At 38.0% G+C, this 19,092-nt stretch overlaps 1 protein-coding gene and 1 long non-coding RNA gene across 2 annotated transcripts in view; both read left to right on the top strand.

Moving 5' to 3' along the window:
• Positions 1–19,092, top strand: part of KCNJ2 (potassium inwardly rectifying channel subfamily J member 2) — a 345,114-nt gene that overhangs the window by 46,310 nt on the left and 279,712 nt on the right. The gene's annotated exons all lie outside the window — the stretch shown is intronic.
• LOC141370908 (uncharacterized) lies at positions 947–2,071 on the top strand. The gene is made up of 2 exons (XR_012375398.1): positions 947–1,188; positions 1,914–2,071. It is a non-coding gene; the product is annotated as an uncharacterized lncRNA (long non-coding RNA).

Genomic DNA, 19,092 nt, shown 5'->3' with positions numbered 1-19,092 from the left:
TCCCATGAAGAGAGCTGGCTGAGGCGGCTTTCTTTGGAACTGGAATTTCAATGTGACCTGATCATTTGTAAAATGCACACTTCATTTTACAATGTGGGAGTCAAGGGTGGAATGGAGGATGAAGGGAAGAGAAATTACTTCAGCAGCCTCCTTTCACAAATACGTCTACAGCGGAATATAAAACTTGGGGTTTCCTATGCAAAGACAGGCCTTGAGACAGCTGAAACACCTCTCCTTTTAAATCAGATGGCCATTTCAACTCTCACTTTGGAAATGATTTTGATGATATATCTATGACCATAAACCCACAGACCTTTTTTTTTTTTGAGTTGTTTTCACTTACATTTTTAACCAAGCAGAATTGAAAAGTAAATAAATCAATGAAGAATGGATCACAAAAGCAAGTAAACTTAAACTAAGTCAAGAAAATTTTCTCTGGTTCACAAGTAAACTATGGTGGTGATAACCCCTAACATGTTATATGCATGTCTTTAAAAATGATGATGATGATGCCCACACATTAAGCACTTTTATTTTGGTTGAGGTACTTATTTTTATAGCTGGCATTTAAGTGGTAAAATAGACTGTTAAATGGATCTGCCTTCTCAGACTTATCCTAAATAGAATGAAGACTCTCTACCCTGAGGACACAGACCCTCCTTTCACACCAGCTTATCCCAACTGCAATTGCTGGGTTGAGAAGACAGACATTATTTTCTTTTTCAACATACAGATAAGTTGTAAGTGGTTCCCCGGTGGTCAATGAGTCATCATGAACTAAAATCTCAATTTTTTTCCATTCCACAGAATGAGACCTTTCCTCTTACTTTTTTTTTCTTTAACCAGCCACATTCTATTCCAGGAATCTTGGGAGCAAGAATCATAATAGCTACAGATTACTGAGTACACATTATTCTGTGCTCAGTGCTTTTCACATCTCATTCAGTCCTCACTGTAACACTTTGAGTCAGGAACTGTGACTATCCTCATTTAACAAATACAGAAATGGAAGATCAGGAAGCTCTGGTGACTTGACCAAAACCATTCTACTTAATAGATGTAGAGTTGACATTTGAACATAAGCCTGGTGACTCTAAAAATCATGCTTTAATTACCACATGAGGTATTTTCATGGCGGACCTAAATCTTTGGCCTCAGAATACAGCTATGCTTCCCTCCTCTGGCAAGGTTAGTGGTATTCCTGCCGAATTCTTGATTGCCAATCATGGAGCTATTCAGTGAGACTTGAAATCTGAGATCCCTTTCTATGAATTGTGTAGACTTCCTTGTTGAAGTCACTGTAATTTACATAACACTGTGTCACTGTTCTTTTCTGTGGCTCACCAAAGAGGGGCATAAATCTATGAACCCTCCCTAACCAGCACTGGTTATCATATGCCCTCGGTGCATATTCTCAGTGTGTGGAACTCTAGTGTTCATGTCTCTCCCCTCTCTCTCTCTTCTGGCAGTTTTCAAACTCAAATACCTGAGCAATTTAGCAACAATTCATTTAGTTAATACAACTTATAAAACCAAGTCAAGGTTTATTTGTAAATATGCAATATCATTTGCCACCTGGGTCTCATTTAATTGATCATAGGAGAGACTTATGGAGTAAATTAGTGGCTTTTAAAGTTCTGTTTGTATTGACTGTGATGACGATATAATCCTGTATCATTTAAGCTCAGCCTTGGTAAAATTGTTAAGACTCCTACGTGTCTGAAACCCACTGGTTTCCTGATTTTCCTTAAATCTAAATTAGATTAAATAGAATGCTCTCTTGCTTGTGGTTTTGAGGGCTGGCCTTTTTAAACCTCTAGGAGCCAATGATAACTAATTCCAAGGCAATTGTTCTGTTTGAGTACATCTACCTTCCTCAAACTGGATTTGACACTTTTTTTCTAACTTCTTAGAATCACTAATAATAAAGGCACATAACTCTCCAGGAAGAAAAAGGAACCATCTGTTCTTTTGACTATCTGATGAAGCAACTATAACTGTTTAATATGCTCACCATAATGAATGCTTTTTATGCTATATTTTTAAGCTGAGGAATAAATATGTAAAATCAGGAGTGATATCATTATATTACTCACACACAGCGCCCCCCAACATGAAACTCTACCACTTAAGATAGGTTTATTGATAGTGCCTGGCTCTACTTTTTGTTTTTAAATATGAAGAAAATTTCTTTTGAACCATTAATATGCTTTCACTCTGTCCCCATTAATTTCTTATAAAATTCCAAACTGCATAAAGTTTAATCAACCACAATACATCCTTCCAAAAAGGCCTATCATTATATAAAGTTGGGTCCAGTTTGGGTGGTAAGAATTTGTCTCCTAAAGTTAACCTTTAATCAGAGATTAGTTCATTGTGTTGTCATTCTGCCATTGAGGTTTGTGGCACCATATTTATCTGCAAAGATTAGCACTTGATTATGATATAACTTGAAGAGATCCACTGTATAATCACCAGTACATGGATCAGTGTGGAAAAATGTCATTTCCCTTGAATAATTCATGTAGTCCATCTTTCATACTCTTGTATACATTATATATGCCATGCATGGATTTACTATCTTTCCTCACCCTGCAATTTTAAAGTTGATCATTAGCAGCAAGAGATAGAGCTCTCCATTGCCCTGATCCAGATAAGCTTCCCAAATACCCCCCACTTATTAGGAATATTAAGTACGTGACAAAACTAATAACAGAAAACATCCATTATTTACTTACCGAAACAAAGCTGTGGGCAATTCAGTTTGGTTCTAATTTGGAGAAACCTTGATCTCCTTTTCATTTAAATATACAAACTATATCCAGCTCTTTCTTGTATACAATGTCAACACAGGCAACTCTCAACCACACTTCCAGATTGTTAACACCTTAAGCACTCGATTAGTGATGACACATCAGTCCCCTTAAATCAGCAATTTTTTCTAAGGTACTAAGAAGGCAATTTAACTTCAGACTCAAACAAGGAGTCAACCTACATCAAGGCTGAGGCCCTATTCAACCAGTTCTTGGCCAAAAGAGAACTGGTTTTGTCTTCCAGCAACCTCTGTCCTCGGCAACAAGAGATATTGATCAAAAACCAATGAAATTAAAATGTCATGACATTTAATGTTTAAGACAATGATTGCTTATCTCCTTACCAAAATTGGAAAAGAATTAAAATAAAACAATCCCCCCCAGGAACTCTCCTCTAAACTTAGTTTTCTTTTCTGCAATGCCTTCCCTGTACCCGTCAATATCAGTTCCACTGATGAAACAAAGAAGAGATGATTATTCTTGTTATGTACTTCTATTACAATGATGACTGTAGCACAGACAGACTTTACATAGTAAAATGGCATCTTAATCTTTCGCGAAGAGTGTGGTTATTTCCTTCCTGGGAGTGGAAGTTCTGAGAGAGCCAGGAGGGACGAAGATATTGAGAGTTCTGTTAAGCCTGCCAGGAGAAAGCCTGCCTGGCCACTTCAGGGGACCTGAGCCTGAATGGGGTATTCTGAAACAAATGGAAATGGCAGAGTCTGTCTCAATAACTTCCTATTTGGCAAGTACAATATGTGTTGATTTATACAGCTGATAATGCCGAAGAGCAGGGAGCAAAACTAAAAAAAAAAAAAAAAAAAAAAAAAAAAAGAAAAGAAAAAGCAGAACCACAGCCTTCTGTGCTCAAAATCGTGTCTCAGTCATGGTATCCGGGTATATTTTCTAAGGATTTTACCATTAGTGTTCTAGAATTACAAGATTAAAAGCTGCAGGCTCGCATGTGGCTTAGCTATCCAACTCAGAGTGGAATGGTGTCTTTTTTTTTTTTTTAAGATTTTATTTATTTATCTGAGAGAGAGAGAACATACGAGCACAAGGGGTGGGGTAGGGGCAGAGAGAGAGGGAGAAGCATGCTCCCCGTGGAGCAGAGAACCCAATGTGGGGCTTGATCCCAGGATCCCGGGATCATGACCCGAGCCGAACGCAGACGCTTAACTGACTGAGCCACCCAGACGTCCCCGGAATGATGTCTTGATAGTGATATCAAAGAAATGGAGGGAACACAAACCCAAGGTGGGACTGGTCTATGCACATTACTTTGTCTTTAAGCTCAAGCTCAATGCACAGGCTGTTTAATTAGATTTCCAATGATACTTAACTGTATTGAAATAAGTGAATCACCGTTAGTATAAGTCTGAGTTCTTCAGTTTCACTCTTCATTCAGAGTTTTGCATGTGTTCGAAGAAAGCCTCACGTGGCCTCGATTCATCACCTTCCCCACTTCTGTTAGCAGAAGGAAACTGAATAGCTTGCTTGATTTTGCCTGGTTTCTGTATCCCAAACAGTAAAAACAAATCAAATTGCCTGCAAATTGTATCTCCTAGTTCTCTTTTTGGGATACTAGCATTCACAGCAAAAGGATTCCTACCTAGGTAAGCATACTCTGGAAGGTGAACACCAAAGCAAGCTATTATCAGGTGCTATAGAATTCATTCGTTCAATGATTCATTTGAATAATTATTCACTCATTCAATTATCTGAATATCTTAGGGACACCTTTTATGTTAAACAGTTGGGAAAAAGGTAAATTCCCTTGGAGGACTGATCTACCGTGTCCAATTTTTGTGTATAGCTTTAAATGTTGACTCTAGTACTAAATGTGTACTTTCCCAGTGCTGTGCTCTTGAACAACGAATGCATCCATCCTCATGCACACACAACAGTACACACACATATGCTTATGTATACCAACTGTCATTTACCTATATCAAATAGAGAGGAATATTGATGGAGAAGAATGCCAAGCAGGAGACACAATTCATAAGTTGGTCATACTTACAAGATAAAGGTTTTTGGGGCCGTAGATTTATCTTCCAAGTTATGTTATGTTAAAAGAGATTTGCCAAGCATGTAGCAGCTGTGGGTTGGGATAGGAGAGTTTGGGCGGGGTAAGGAGAGGAGGAATAAGAGATCTCTGATCATCAGGGGAACAGATGGAGGCAAAACAACATTTTAAAATGTACTCTGGATTACCTACAGAATACATAAAGCGCATGTAGGACCAGGCCTTCATTGTTGAACTTTCTTATATAATTGCATTTTTATCTTTATGTTTCTCTTCAAATGCATTTTTCTTACAAAATGTTTCCCCAAATATATGTATTTTTAAATCTACTCTGCCAACACTTAGAAGAACTTACATGTTCCATGCCCGCACAAGCACATGAAAAAGATCTTCTGGTTGAGGTTTGTCCATTGCACGAATGATAACATCCTCTATAAACACCCATGGATATTTAGGCGATGATTCACTTCTAGCTCACTTACCAACCTGAAGTGGGAATGAACCAGGGAATAAAATCGATTACATAGGTATTCTCTTCTTCCAACCAGGCACTTAACCCTGGGGAGAAGAGGTGTGGTAGTTAAAACAACAGATTTTAAATTGGCCAGGTCAACTAGGAAACATCATACAAGATACTCCTCGGAGGGGAAAAGGCTTGAAACATTAGCAAGCAGGACCTTGGGAGTGCTGCCTGTCTCTCAGCCCCCCAGTCACTTTGGAAATCTCTTTTGAGTAAAGCAGTTCCATTCCAATGGTCAAAAGGCCAGGCCAGAAAAACCTGCTGTAACTGGCTTTGGACAGTGCAGACAATTTCCTGGGGAAAACACCACTTTATTTCTGCTTTCCCTGAATCTGTTAAAAACATGTTTGTTTTGGCATTTTTCAGCCTTAGTGTGATTTTTAGTATTCCACAGTTTGAGAGGATTAGATTACACCTTGTGACCAAAATGAGGGCTGGGAGTAAGTTAACTCCATGGCTTAGAATCCTATAATTATGGATTCAAATAGAAGGAGTAAGGTGAGTCTAGATAAACTTTGTTTTAAGGATTTAATGCAACATACTGAGCATGACTTAAGACATATTTTGTTTCTGTGTTATATACTTTGGACATATCACATGATACCTGTGCCTTAAACATATCATATGTCAACATTTTACAAGGGTTGTGTATGAGGGGTTATGTATAAAAGATGTCAGGAGCTAGAAGCGAAGTAGGAGTCCAACCCCCTCACTTTATAGAACAGACACCGCATGAGATGGACTGTAAGTGATTAGCTCAAAGTCACACAAAAAAGGAACAGAGCTGCAATGGGCCCCCTGACTTTCAGCTGCACACATGTACATCCATGGAGACACTTCTGATCTGAGCAAAAACTGCTCTGTTTAACAGATAAACACGCACACACACACACACACACACACACACACAATTACTTCAAATATAATATTGTATGTATGAATTATGGAAGCTGGGTTCTGTTTGGTTTTAGAATTGCTGACCAAAAGTAGCTCTGAATTGCTCACAGCAGCTCTGAAAATAAAATATAAATGCACTGAAAGAAAAAAAGAAGTACTAGATAAGAGCTAGTTCTTTCTCCTTGGAACAGAGGAGAGAGAATCCTGAGCAATTTTCTAAACACGAACCCAGTTTCCTTTGCTACAAGGGGGAGTTCCTTTAACAAGACAAATAAAGAGTAAAAAACCTCTGATAGAACAATTGTCTCTTTATTAAAGCTAGTAAGAGATAATAATTATACCAGAAAAAAAAGAAACCCACAGGAGACCTACCTACACATCTTGTAAAATAACTACTCGTCCAGTGTCAAAAACAAGGGCATATTTTTAAGTACTTGTGTTTACTCATTAGGCTCTCTATAAATTCAAAAGGCCCCCAAAATATTTTCACTGTAATGGGGGAGATATCAGCTTTAAAGTTAATAAATCTATGTTTACAGAATCCTAACATAAAGGGATAATAAAATGTCACCCTTCATTCTACTTTGTTGGACAAGGTTTATTATTATTATTTGAAGTGTCATACCTGTAAAAATCTCATTATCACACACATTCTTAGAAAAGGAGGAGAAAGTACAGAAGTCAGGCACCCTGCCAGGCAGTATATTCTCTGCACTATTTCACCATGTCCACAAAAGGGGGGAAAGACTAAAAGTCAGTGCTTGCGAGAGCAATGGACAACTTCCTTGTGTCTAATTAGTAGAGATGACCAAGACTCTCAGTGGAAATGAACTTTGTCAATAAATTCCACTGAACTCTAGAATTTCAGAAACCAAATCTATTTATTTCCCAATGCAGTTGGTGCCACCGCCTGAAGATCACAAGATTAGTATTAATAACAAATTATTATAAATGGTAGGAAATTGTTGGGAATAGATACTACGGTAAAAGAAAACAAAAAGAAAGATGATTCATCAGTTTCCTAGCAGATACCTTTGTTCTTCCATATTTCTTCACCAAAAACAAAGGAAGTGTGGGAAAGGAATGTAGGTATGCAGGAGAGGTAAGCAGAGGCAAAGTTATTTTTGTTACCTGCTGGCTGAATTTCCCTTATAAAAACAATATGTCCAGATAGAATTTACAGTCCTGAATCTTCTTTCATCTTCTAAGACAAAAAAAAAAAAAGTTTAATTTAAAACCTCATGAGTTTCTTAGCCAGATGAATTTCTGAGCTTTCCTAGAGACACAGATAAAGGCACAGAGAGAGATGCTACGCTCACAAGGCTGGAGTGGTGGGATGGCATGGAAGAGTGTGGGCAGGGTGTCACACAGAAGAGAGAAGTTGTATAACTAAATCATAGTGATTTAACTTCTATCTAAGGCCGGATAGTTAGACCATGACTTAGAATTCTACACCAGGTTTTTAAAATATTTTTGAGATAAATGAAGATCAATAACGTACATGTTACTAGAAATACTTCAGTGGTGGCTTCCCAAATCTTTCTGTAAACAGAGAAATCACCATGTAGACTTTGGCTTTCGAACCACCTCTGTCATCGCCTCTGATCCTCCATGTTTAAAGATGATTTGCTACTGGAAAACCTAATTGTTACTTCTAAGTTTTCTGTCCCTAGAAATGCTTTTCTGTGAAGAACTGATACAACACCATCCAAATACACTGAAGGTCAGGAGGCTGGCATTTTGAAATCTAAAACCAACTCATCTGTGGATGATTCATTATTTTCATTGAAAGCAGTATCCTTTTATGGTTTCTAGGGCATCTCTTAGTGGCAACATTAAAGTCGTTATAGAAGTTCGAGTTAGGATGAATGCAGCTGGTTTTATGCATTTTTGTGCTCACTCAGTCATCCATTCAAATATGTAATGGAGGGGCGTCGGGGTGGCTCAGTGGGTTAAGCGTCTCTGCCTTCAGCTTAGGTCATGATCACAGGGTGCTGGGATCGAGCCCTGCATCGGGCTCTCTGCTCAGCAGGGAGTCTGCTTTTCCCTCTGCCTCTTCCCCTCACCCACTGGCTCGTGCACTCGCTCTCTCTCTTTCAAATAAATAAATAAATAAATAAATAAAATCTTTTAAAAAATATGTAATGGACACTCAGACTGTGTCAGATGCTCTGCTAGCATTGGGATCAGAGCACCGGGTGGAGGCAAAAGACCTTGTCCCTGCCTTTAGAGAACTCAGAGTCTAGTAGGTGATTTAAATAGTGAGATAAATAGTAAGATATCAAGAAAACTAGAGTATTAAGGGAACATGAAGTGTGAGCTTGAAACCCAGATGTAGGTAAGGGAAAAGATGTGAGGAACTATTTCCCCCAAAAGAAGACTTTATAATAAAAAGAGGTTAACTAACTATAGGGAAGAAAAAATGCACAGAAAGGGAAGATGCTCTTGTTCTTAGATAAGAGTAGAATACATAGAGAATTTAGTGTGTGGATTGTACCTTGAGGATGACATATACTGAAAGATTTTAATTAGAGGAGAGAAATGATCAAATTCCCATTTGAGGAAAGTCAGTGTAGATTTTTGATATATTTTGGGTATGGAGGTAAGAAATCAGTGTGAGAAGCAGGGTAGACCAATGATTAAACCAAAGACTCTGAGGGTAGACTGACTATATTTAAAGATTTATTGATTTATTGATTTATTGACTGATTTATTTGCAAGAACAAGACAGTCAGTGCAAGGGGGTTGGGTGGGGGCAGAAGGAGAGCAACAGAAGCCGACTCCCCTAAGCATGGAGCCTGACACAGGGTTCCATCTCACGACCCTGAGATCATGACCTGGGCTGAAGTCAAGAGTTGGATGCTTAACTGACTGAGTCATCCAGGAGTCTTTAGATTGCCCATATTTAAATCCCAGCTCTGCCACTTGATAATTGTGTAACCCTTGGGGAAGTTCTCTCCGTGCCCAGTTTTTTCCTTCTGTAGTAATAATAGCACTTACTCTATACAGTTTTTATAAGGATTCAGAATTAATGTACACCAAAGTGCTTAGAACGGTGCCTGGCAATGAATGATGTATAAAAATTAGCTCTTAGGAGAATTTTGCAGTGACGTATGGAAGAAATTAGGAGGATGTGGGTTAAAAGAGTGCAGTGAGGCTAGAGAGAAGGAAATGGCTTTGAGAAACATTTAAGAAGTAGAATCTCTGAGAACTGGTACCTGATCGGATGTAAAGGATTAGAGAGAAGGAGGCGGCTGGGATAAACCCCAGATTTCTGGTTTGAGTGCCTGGTGGACGGTATGTCTCTGTTCATGCAATAGGCAATACAGGAAGAAAGGCCATTATGGAGAGAGATGATGAATTAGGTTTTGGACATTGACTTGGTGATGTCTTAGTCCCTCTAACTGGGAAGGTCCAATAGGCAATTGAATATAATATTCAGAATCATAAAGAAGAGAAGCTTGGCAGAAGATATAGATTTAAGGGGTCCTTAACATATTAATGATAATTGAAGCCATGGAGCAGATGAGATCATCCTAGAGAGTGAATCAAATGAGGAGAAGGCCAAAGATAACACCCTGAAGAACATTTGAGAAGAGGGTGGAATTATAAAGCTGACAACAGAAACCAAGGATGAAAAAATAAAGGAGAGGTTCCAGCTTCTGGCCATGATGGAGTAACTACATTGCATTAATCCTCCCATTATAAACAATCATAAAACCAGACAAAATATATGAAATTACTGTTTTTCAATGTTGGATCATGCAGTGCAGTTCTGTAATCCCTGAAGAAGGGAAACGGATGAGATGAGTGCCATGATCGCTCCAGCTTTCTGTATAGAGGCATTTTCTGCACTGCAGTACAGACAGGAACCCCATCAGAAAACAATGGTTTTGCTGAGTCAAAGAGAGAGATGGAGTTCAGCGCTACTGATGCAGAGCTAGAATTCGTGGGGCACAGCATTAGAGAGGAAGACCTGGGTAGGGAAGGAGCTCCTAAAATCTACATGGGTATCCCACTGAGGATTTGGTGAACACCAAGCTGTATCTGTGTGAGATGATATTCCATGAGCCTCAGCAAAGAACAACTCCTGAGTAAAGACAAGTTTTTGTGGAACCATGAGCTAGGCAATGATCAGAGCTTGGGCAGGGTGGGGAAACCTTTAATTTCCTACCATCTAGAATGAAGAAATCTTGTTGAACAGCATTAACATTCAGTAGATATGAGTCTACACATAGGAGAAGGGCATAGCTAGATACACCTTAACAAAGGCTGAAAACACATAAAATTATCAGACTGATCTGAAAGTAAATGAACTTCTCACCAGAACAAAACTCAACAGAGATGGAACCAAATCCAAACACTCGAGAACTTGATATCCCTATGTCCATTTTACATTAATGGTAAAAGTGTTTCCAAATTTGTCAAAAATTACAAACTAACAGATCCAAGAAGCTCAGTAAGCTCCAGGCCAAATAATCAAAAAGAAAACCACAGCAAGGGACCTCATGATAAAAACAACTAGACCTGAAAAAGAGCAGATAATTGTGAACCTAAGCAAAATAAAAATCAGTAACAATAGACTCAGAAAGAAGACAATGGGATTAGAAACAAAGAGCTTTAAAAGAACAATTATACACATACTAAAGAAGTTAAAAGAAAATATGAAGACAACGAAGGAAAAAAATCAGTCTGGATAGCAAAATGAAAATTATAAAATAAGAAACATGGAAATTGTGGAAGTATAAAATATAATACTGGAATGAAAAACCGACTGGGTAGACTGTTTACCTGATCAGACAGTGCAGAATAAAAGATCAGTGTCCCTGACTCCTCAAAACATTAAACATAGAATTATCATGCAAATCATCATTCAACTTTTGGATATTTACCCAAAAGAAATAAAAGTAGGAACTCAAGCAGATATTTGTGCATGCATGTTCATAGCAGCATTATTCAGGATAGCCAAAGAGTATAAGCAACCCAAGTGTCTACTGATGGATAAATGGATAAACAAAAGAGAATATACATATAATCAGTATTTTTCAGCCTTAACAAGTAAGGAAATTCTGATACATGCTATTACTTGGATGAACCTTGGGGATATTACACTAAATGAAATAAGCTAGTTACAAGTGGACAAATACTGTATGATTCTACTTGTATGAGGTACCTGGATTAGTCAGATTCATAGAGACAGAAAGCAGAATGGTGGTTACCAAGGGCTGGGGGAGGAAGCAATGGGGAGTTCTTATTTAATGGATACAGAATTTCAGGCGCCTGGGTGGCTCAGTCCTTAAGCATCTGCCATCGGCTCAAGTCATGATCCCAGGGTCCTGGGATCAAGTCCTGCATCAGGCTCCCTGCTCAACAGGAAGCCAGTTTCTCCCTCTCCCACTCCCCCTGCTTGTGTTCCCTCTCTCACTGTTTCTCTCTGTCAAATAAATAAATAAAATCTTTTTAAAAAAAATAATGGATACAGAATTTCAGTTGAGGTTGATGAAGAAGTTCTAGAGATGGGTGGTGGTGATGGTGGCAAAACAATGTGAATATACTTTGTGCCACAGAACTTTACACTTAAACATGGTTAAAATGGTAAATGTTATGTTATGTATATTTTTTAAAAATGTTCTAAGTGAGTAGTCTCTGGGTAGTCAGATTGTGATTTTTCTTTTTCTATTCTGTGTTTTGTAAATGTTAGATAATGAAAATAGAAGGGAAAAAGTAAAAAAGAGACAAAATAAAACTAAAGAACTATGATCTTTATAACACTCTCTAATGCATAGAGTGGATTTATACCAGCTACATATGGGTGTAAATGTCAGAAAAAGATTAACACTGAAGGATAATACATAGGAGTTGGAGTAAAAAGTGATAGAATGAGCTGAATGAGTGACTCGATTTTAAGATTTCAAAGGTACAGCAAAGTAGTGCTTTGTTTTTGTTATATTTGGTTTAGCTTTTGCATAATAAAAGTTTCCTGATTTAAAAAAAGATCAGTGAACTTGAGAGCAATAAAATCTATCCAAAATGAAACAGAAAGAGTGAAAAAAAAAAGTCGCTTCCCCCACCCCAAGTTTATGGCTCAGTGACCCATGGGACAATATGAAACAATCTAGTATATGTGTAATGGGAGCATCAGAAAGAGAAAAAAGAGCTTAGTATCTGCAGAGATAAAAATGAAAGTTTTTCCAAATTTGCTGAAATATAACAGATTCAGGAAGCTCAGTAAAACCGTCAGAATAAATGGAAAACAAATCGCTGCAAGATACATCATAAATGCTAAAAAAAAAAAAAGAAGTGGTTGGAGATAAAACCTTGAAAGGATGGGACAGGGTTTCACTATACACAGGTGGCAAGAAAGACTGTTGACTTCTCAACAGAAGTAGTGAAAGGCAGGAGAGCAAGATTGTCACCTTGAAGTGTTGGGGAAGAAAATAAAAACACACAAAATTCTGTTGACCTAGAGTCTACATTTTGTAAAATAATATTATTTAACATGAAGACTTTCTAGACAGGAAAGGTAGATAGAATTCATTGCCAGCCAAACTGCATCACAAGAAGTGTTAACTTAAGTTCATTAGTCTGAAGGAAAGTGATAATCTATGGAAACTCACGTCTACACAAGGCATGAGGAGTGACAGATGAAGCCTCATGTGTAAATGCAAAATATCCAGTGACCATGATGTTCCAGATAATTGAGGCTTTGTCAACACTGTATTTGAGAGAAGTTAGTCTCTTCCCCAGCCAAATAACTTTTATCTGACTAAATCTTAGTCCTCCTGTGATCAATTCAGTAGTGACTTTATCTGAAGCCTCCCCTTATATTCCAAACTATATTTAGATCCCCTGCTATAATGTCTACATTTTACTCTCTTCTTACTTATCTCAGTTTATAATTATACCACTTTACAAAAATATTTAATATTATTATTATTATTATTTCAGGTAGCTCTGTCTTCTTCCACTAGAAAATATGCTCCATGAAGAGAGGGAGCATTTGGCTTTGGTTCATTGTTTTATATCCAAGAGTTATATTGTTGATATTTAGTAAATGTTTATTGAATGACTTCATGAATGAAGATTGAGAGTGGATAGGAAGAATAATATTCAAAATTTAAAGGATCAGAGTTAATAGAGTTATTTCAGGAGAAACACCTCAAAGTGCTGTAATGAAGGGGAGTCTTTGAAGAAGGTGGAAATTATTAGACTATTAAGAAGGTCAGAGCACTGTGAAGCTAATGCTGAATGAGCTACCTGTGTGAATGAATATCCTTCACTGGATCATGAAGGCTCATGGGATGGAAAAGCAAGACTCATAGCTAATGCATGAAGTAACAAGTAAATAGCTAAAAAATGTCATGAAGAGGCGTAGAGCGTCCTCTAGATGAATAGCTGTGTTCTGAAGAAGAAGTGATTTATTTAGAGGGGAAAGGAGTATTGCTTGGTAGTAGTCTTGAGGTCTCAGGAGAATGGTTAAGTCTGCTTCCAGACCCTATGGTGTTGCAAAGTGTGAAATTAAGAGCCTTTACTCAAAAGAGTTGCAAGCCACATGATGACCTGTCCTCTAGGGCAAACAGGGCCCAGTGGGCCTCATGGGCATGGTGAGCATCATGAACACTAGGCTGAGAAAGGTCAGACTGGCCTGTGAGCTATAAGAAAAAGGCTACAGAGATTCAGTTTGACATTGGGAAAAAGGGTCAGATCTTACTCCATTCCTGCCTGTTCAAAATACTTTCAGCTTAGTGTTAGGCAACTTCTCTAAAGCAAATTCCATGTACGAAAAGCCTCAGCTCTAATCCTGATGGAAAGTCCTTCTGGAACTTTATGGACCTAAAGGGATTTATCAGTCTTGTGAGTGATAAGATCCTTCTGTTTAATATTTAAATCATCTCTGCTGCAGATAAAATTGAGAAATGAGCCTCCTCATCTGTTAAAGGGCATGTTCAAGTTTGAGATATGGGTACTGCTCGACAGGAAGGAATCTGGGTAGAACATTGAGTCCAGAAGCATTGTCATGCACAAGCCTCTCAGCTGTGGGATATGGTTAAATACCACAGCCTGCACTGGAGCAGAAAAGGTAGAAAATGGATTAAGATGATACCTTTACCTTTTGTAAAGGTATCATCTGGATAAGGCTTTTGGTTAGCCTATACTAAAAGTTGCGATTTTACCATAGAACCTGGTTTAAGTCTTCAGTTCTTGTGATAATACAAGTGATCTGAAGGAGGACAGTAAAATGTGTCCCTTCTTAAGTTTGTTTCCTTGTTTTCCCATGTAAGAACTGCATTCATAATTACAGACATACTTTGGATTACAGGACACTAAATCTCTTAGGAACCACTCTTAAAATGTCAATTCCCACAGGAAGGACTATACATTCAATCTATCATCAGTTAATAACAACTGAACATGGATTAATTTCTTGGCCTTTGGGGCAAAGGGTGAGACCATGAGATCTGTTGGAAAGAATGACAGGTAGAGACTTCTGTTAAGATGTATAAGATGTTGAAGTGTCTGGCCTTGAGCATGGGGCTATCAGGTGCCCTAAGATAGGGAAATGTGTGACTAGATATAGTCGTAAAGGGACTGGATTGTGAAAGAAATTGGGAAGGAAACAGTGACAAAATCTCAGTTTCACTTTTACTCACCCACTTAGCAAATACCATTGAGCACTTTCTACATACTGAGAGACGCAGCACTGAGCAAAGCAGATGGCAATCTCTATCCTCATGAAGCATGGATTCTGGTGGGAGGAGATAAATAATATGCAAAACAAATAAGTAAATTTAAGCCACATTTAAATTTAAGATCAATAAGGGGAATAGGGTAAAGATTGCCAGTGTAGGGATTTGGGGTAAAATTCTGAACAGGCATTTCACAAAGGGCCTTATTGAGAAGGGGCACTCGAACCGGGATTTGAAGGAGATGAGAGAATGAGCCATGCAGACACCTGGAAGAGTGTTCCAAGTTGAGGAAACAGCAAATGCAAAGGCCCTGAGGCATGAGTGTACGTGGCATATTCAAGGAAGAACCAGGGGACCAGTGTTCCTGGGGTGAATGAGCAAGAATAAGAAGAGATGAGGGAGAGGAGTGATTCCCAATAGGACTTTGGCTTTTATTCAGCAATATGGGAAGTCACCAGAAGTTTTGCACTGAGGAGTAATATGATCTAATGTATTCTTCAAAGGTGTTTTTGGCTGTTGTATTTAGAAAAGACTATAGGGACAACACAGGGAGATTAAGAAGAAAGGGACCTCTTGCAGAAAACAGAAAGATCATGGTGGATGGCCACAGTGCTTGCCATAGAGGTGTTGAGAAACAGTCACAGCTGGTGTCCAATTTGTAGTCAAAGCCAGTAAGATTTGCTGTTGGATGCAATATATAGGAGGGAGAGAGGAGCCAAGGATGATTCTAAGATATTTGACTCAGCAACTAAACAGGGAAGAACTGTCATTTATAGATATAGGAAAGATTTTGGATAGTACATCAAATGTTTAACACTGGACATTCTTAGTTTGAGATTTCTATTATGTATCCCAGGGGAGATTTCTGATAGGCAGTTGGAAGTATGAGTCTAGATTCTCAGGGAGAAGTTCTTGGCTGGGATATAAATTTATGCATCATCAGCATTTCTGAGGGAGTGAGTTGTAGATTGAAAAGATGTCCAAAAACCTGACCCTTAACCATGCCTATATTTAGAAGCTGGGGAGATGAAGAGGAACAAGCAAAGACATTGGGAAATCCCAGAGAGATAGGAGGAGAGCTAGAGCTAGGTGAATACAATGTTCTGAAAACCCAGGAGAAGGGAGTGGTCAACTGTGTCAAATGAGTAATTGGCCACATCTTATAGAACTGAAGTCACTGATGGTTATGATAAAAGTAGCTTTGGTGGAATTGGAAAGGCAAGTCCTGATTGGAGTAATTTTAAAAAAGAGCGGGAGACAAGGAATTTAAGGAGGGATATAGGCAACAACTTAGAACCAGTCTTCAATCCTGGAGCCAGTGTGAGAACATCATTCGTCCTGAGCTAGCTACCATTCTCTTTTACTTAAGGCAGTTAGTTATCAAGCCGAAAGCATGGATTTGATCTTGAGAGATCTTCCAAAGTTCTCATTGGAATGCTCTTTCTATTTAATCTCAAGGGTTGCCTGGTTCTCTTCACTTTAATAAAGTGTCACAAACCAGAAAGGAAAAGAATGTACTCACAGACTTACAGATCTAAAACATCGCTGTTCTAAGTATCAGAATATCAAACTAGAATTAGAAAATCATCTTCCGGTTATTGACTGGAATAATTGCACACTTTTTTTTTCCTCAATCACCATCATTAATGACAGAACCACACTGCTATTATTTCTGTACGTCTAAACCATTCAGCCCACAATTTGGATTTGTGTGGAGACCATTTTACTTTATAGGCATTGTGCACTCATGCAGTTAAGAAGCCATTTGTAGCATTTATAGTTTTCAGAGTTTGACTTATATGCTTTCCTCACCTTACAGTTTGTTATTCACCCACCCTAAAACTGAAGCAACCTAGCAATCCTCCTTCTTTGCTGAAATGTGAAGCTTGGGAGTATTACAAATGGAGATTGGTTGCAAGATTCCATGGGACTCTCAGACACCCAGGTTGGGGTGAAGTGAAAGTTGCATCCATCTGAGGAATGTATTTCTCATTCGGTAATATTTGACCCCAGATTAAATAAAATGTGGCTTCACCTCCAATGTAAATATTGGTCAGTTCCTCTCCCATTAAGTGTTCCTGAAGACAAAGATTCTGGTCTATCAATCATAATAATACTCCCATTAGCTCTTAAGCAACATGTTTGAATAGGAAACTGCCTCTCCCTATCTCTCTCTCTCTCTTTGCCTGTTGATGATTTAGAGACAGTAAGACCTCCAGGCTTATCTTGAAAATATTTACTCAGCTTCTTTCAGTGATCATTTAAGAGCGTGCTCATGAAAGTGCATGTTTCTCTAAAGAAAAGGGTGATAGAAGATGAGGAGAGCAAAGAGCCTCTGTCTGGCCTAATATTTTGGTGGAAGGTGACAGAGGAGATTAGAAAACCAACATTGAGGAAATGTTTCTGATTATCTGCTCCATTCAGTGAAACTGAGAAAAAAGGTATAAATCTCCATCTGGTTTCATTTTATCTTCTCCTCTTCAGTCCAAACCTACCTATACTTTAGGTTTTTTTGGTTTTCCTCTTCCTTTTGTTTTGTCTACGTATTCCCTTGTGTTTCTGATTTATGCTTATCCTTTGAGAAGCTAACCTGAACAACGGAGTTTTAAAAAATAATATATAAAGATAAGAGTACACGAGTATTAAAGTCGTGTTCCTTCTTTACAGTGGGGGTAAATAAACAAAAGAAGGAGACAGCTGTGGTTTAAAAGAACAATTTCAGGGATTATACTATGGGGATGATCATATTGGTCCTCTTAGAAATGATACTTCCCATGAATTGACTGTTTTCAATATTTTATAGAAAGGATGTATTTATCTTTCTCATTTACATGAGAAAATGACTTATTATTATCATTATATATCAAGACTTTACTCTGTCCTGGGCATGATGTGAAAGTCTATGCATGGTCGTGTAATTTTCAGTTCAAAAATCTATCTTGCCTAGAGTATGACTCTCATCTCTTAATAGAAGACAGTGAGCCCAGAGAAGCCAACAGATTTCTATAGAGGACTTGTGAGCCCTCACTGAATGGCAGACATATCATTTGCTGTCTGCATGCATCAAGGATCACCATGAAACCACCAAGTCAGCTTAACATGCAAAAGTGACCTGCCAGCACCTCTTGTCAGAAAGGATTTCTGAACTGAAGAACAATGTCCTTAAGATTGTCAATGCAGATCTATGACTTTAAAGTGGAATGCCCACTGCACAGAGACATATTTTTCCAACCCTTGGCCATGGTGTTCCTCTTTTTACATGAAATCATATTTTTGATTGTGAAAAAGGATATGAATTTGGACACTTTAATTTTGAAGACTAACATAAACATTTACTGTTAAAACACAGGAGTTAATGTACCTGAGCATGTGTGCTAATCTTTATTTTCTCCTGATATGATTCTAATCTCATTTATCTCTATTGTAATGTAAGTAGCCTGTGCATGTAATTGGATTTTATTTCAGCATCATAGGCTTATTCAAGACTTTGAAAACTGTGAAGTTATTATAAAGTACTTATAGATGAGATATCTTAGGTTATCTGACAATTCCTTGAGAAAGGGAGAGTGAATGATATTGCCATCTTGGTTATGATTTGTTGAAAGACACAGAAGGTAAATGATATCCTCCATGATAAGAGCTCACTGGTGGGAATGACAATATTAAAACTCAAGGCTCCTGAATTCCAAATCACTTTGCCATGCAGCCATGATATTCTAAACCAAACCAAATCAAATAAAAGATCTGAAAAATACGTATTTATGGAATAGTGCAAAGACAATGGTATGTAGGTATGGGCTAAGCACTTGGAATTTTTGACAATAATATCAGAAAGATATTTTTTAGAGGAAAATAGCTTTCAATTCAATGTTTGGAAGAAAAACTCCATAGGACAGATACTGAAAAATTAAAACATCATAGGGAACTGCTTAATCTTTTCACCTTTTACCTTTAATTTTTCACTGATCCAAAATAGCAATCTTGAGTTCTAGGTTCAATATCTTGAAACTTTGATGACTGCAGCATGTTTTACTGGGACACATTTGATATAGATGATAGATTAGAAAGAAGAAAGAAAGAAAGGAAGAAAGAAAGAAAGGAAGAAAGAAAGAAAGAAAGAAAGAAAGAAAGAAAGAAAGAAAGAAA

The sequence above is a fragment of the Callorhinus ursinus genome, unplaced genomic scaffold, assembly GCF_003265705.2.
Source record: "Callorhinus ursinus isolate GAN/ISIS: 27379988/994484 unplaced genomic scaffold, GSC_fseal_2.0 scaffold50, whole genome shotgun sequence".
In the NCBI taxonomy this organism is placed as follows: Eukaryota; Metazoa; Chordata; class Mammalia; order Carnivora; family Otariidae; genus Callorhinus; species Callorhinus ursinus.
The sequence above is the reverse complement of the archived record's forward strand: the minus strand, read 5'-3'. Positions and strand labels throughout refer to the sequence as shown.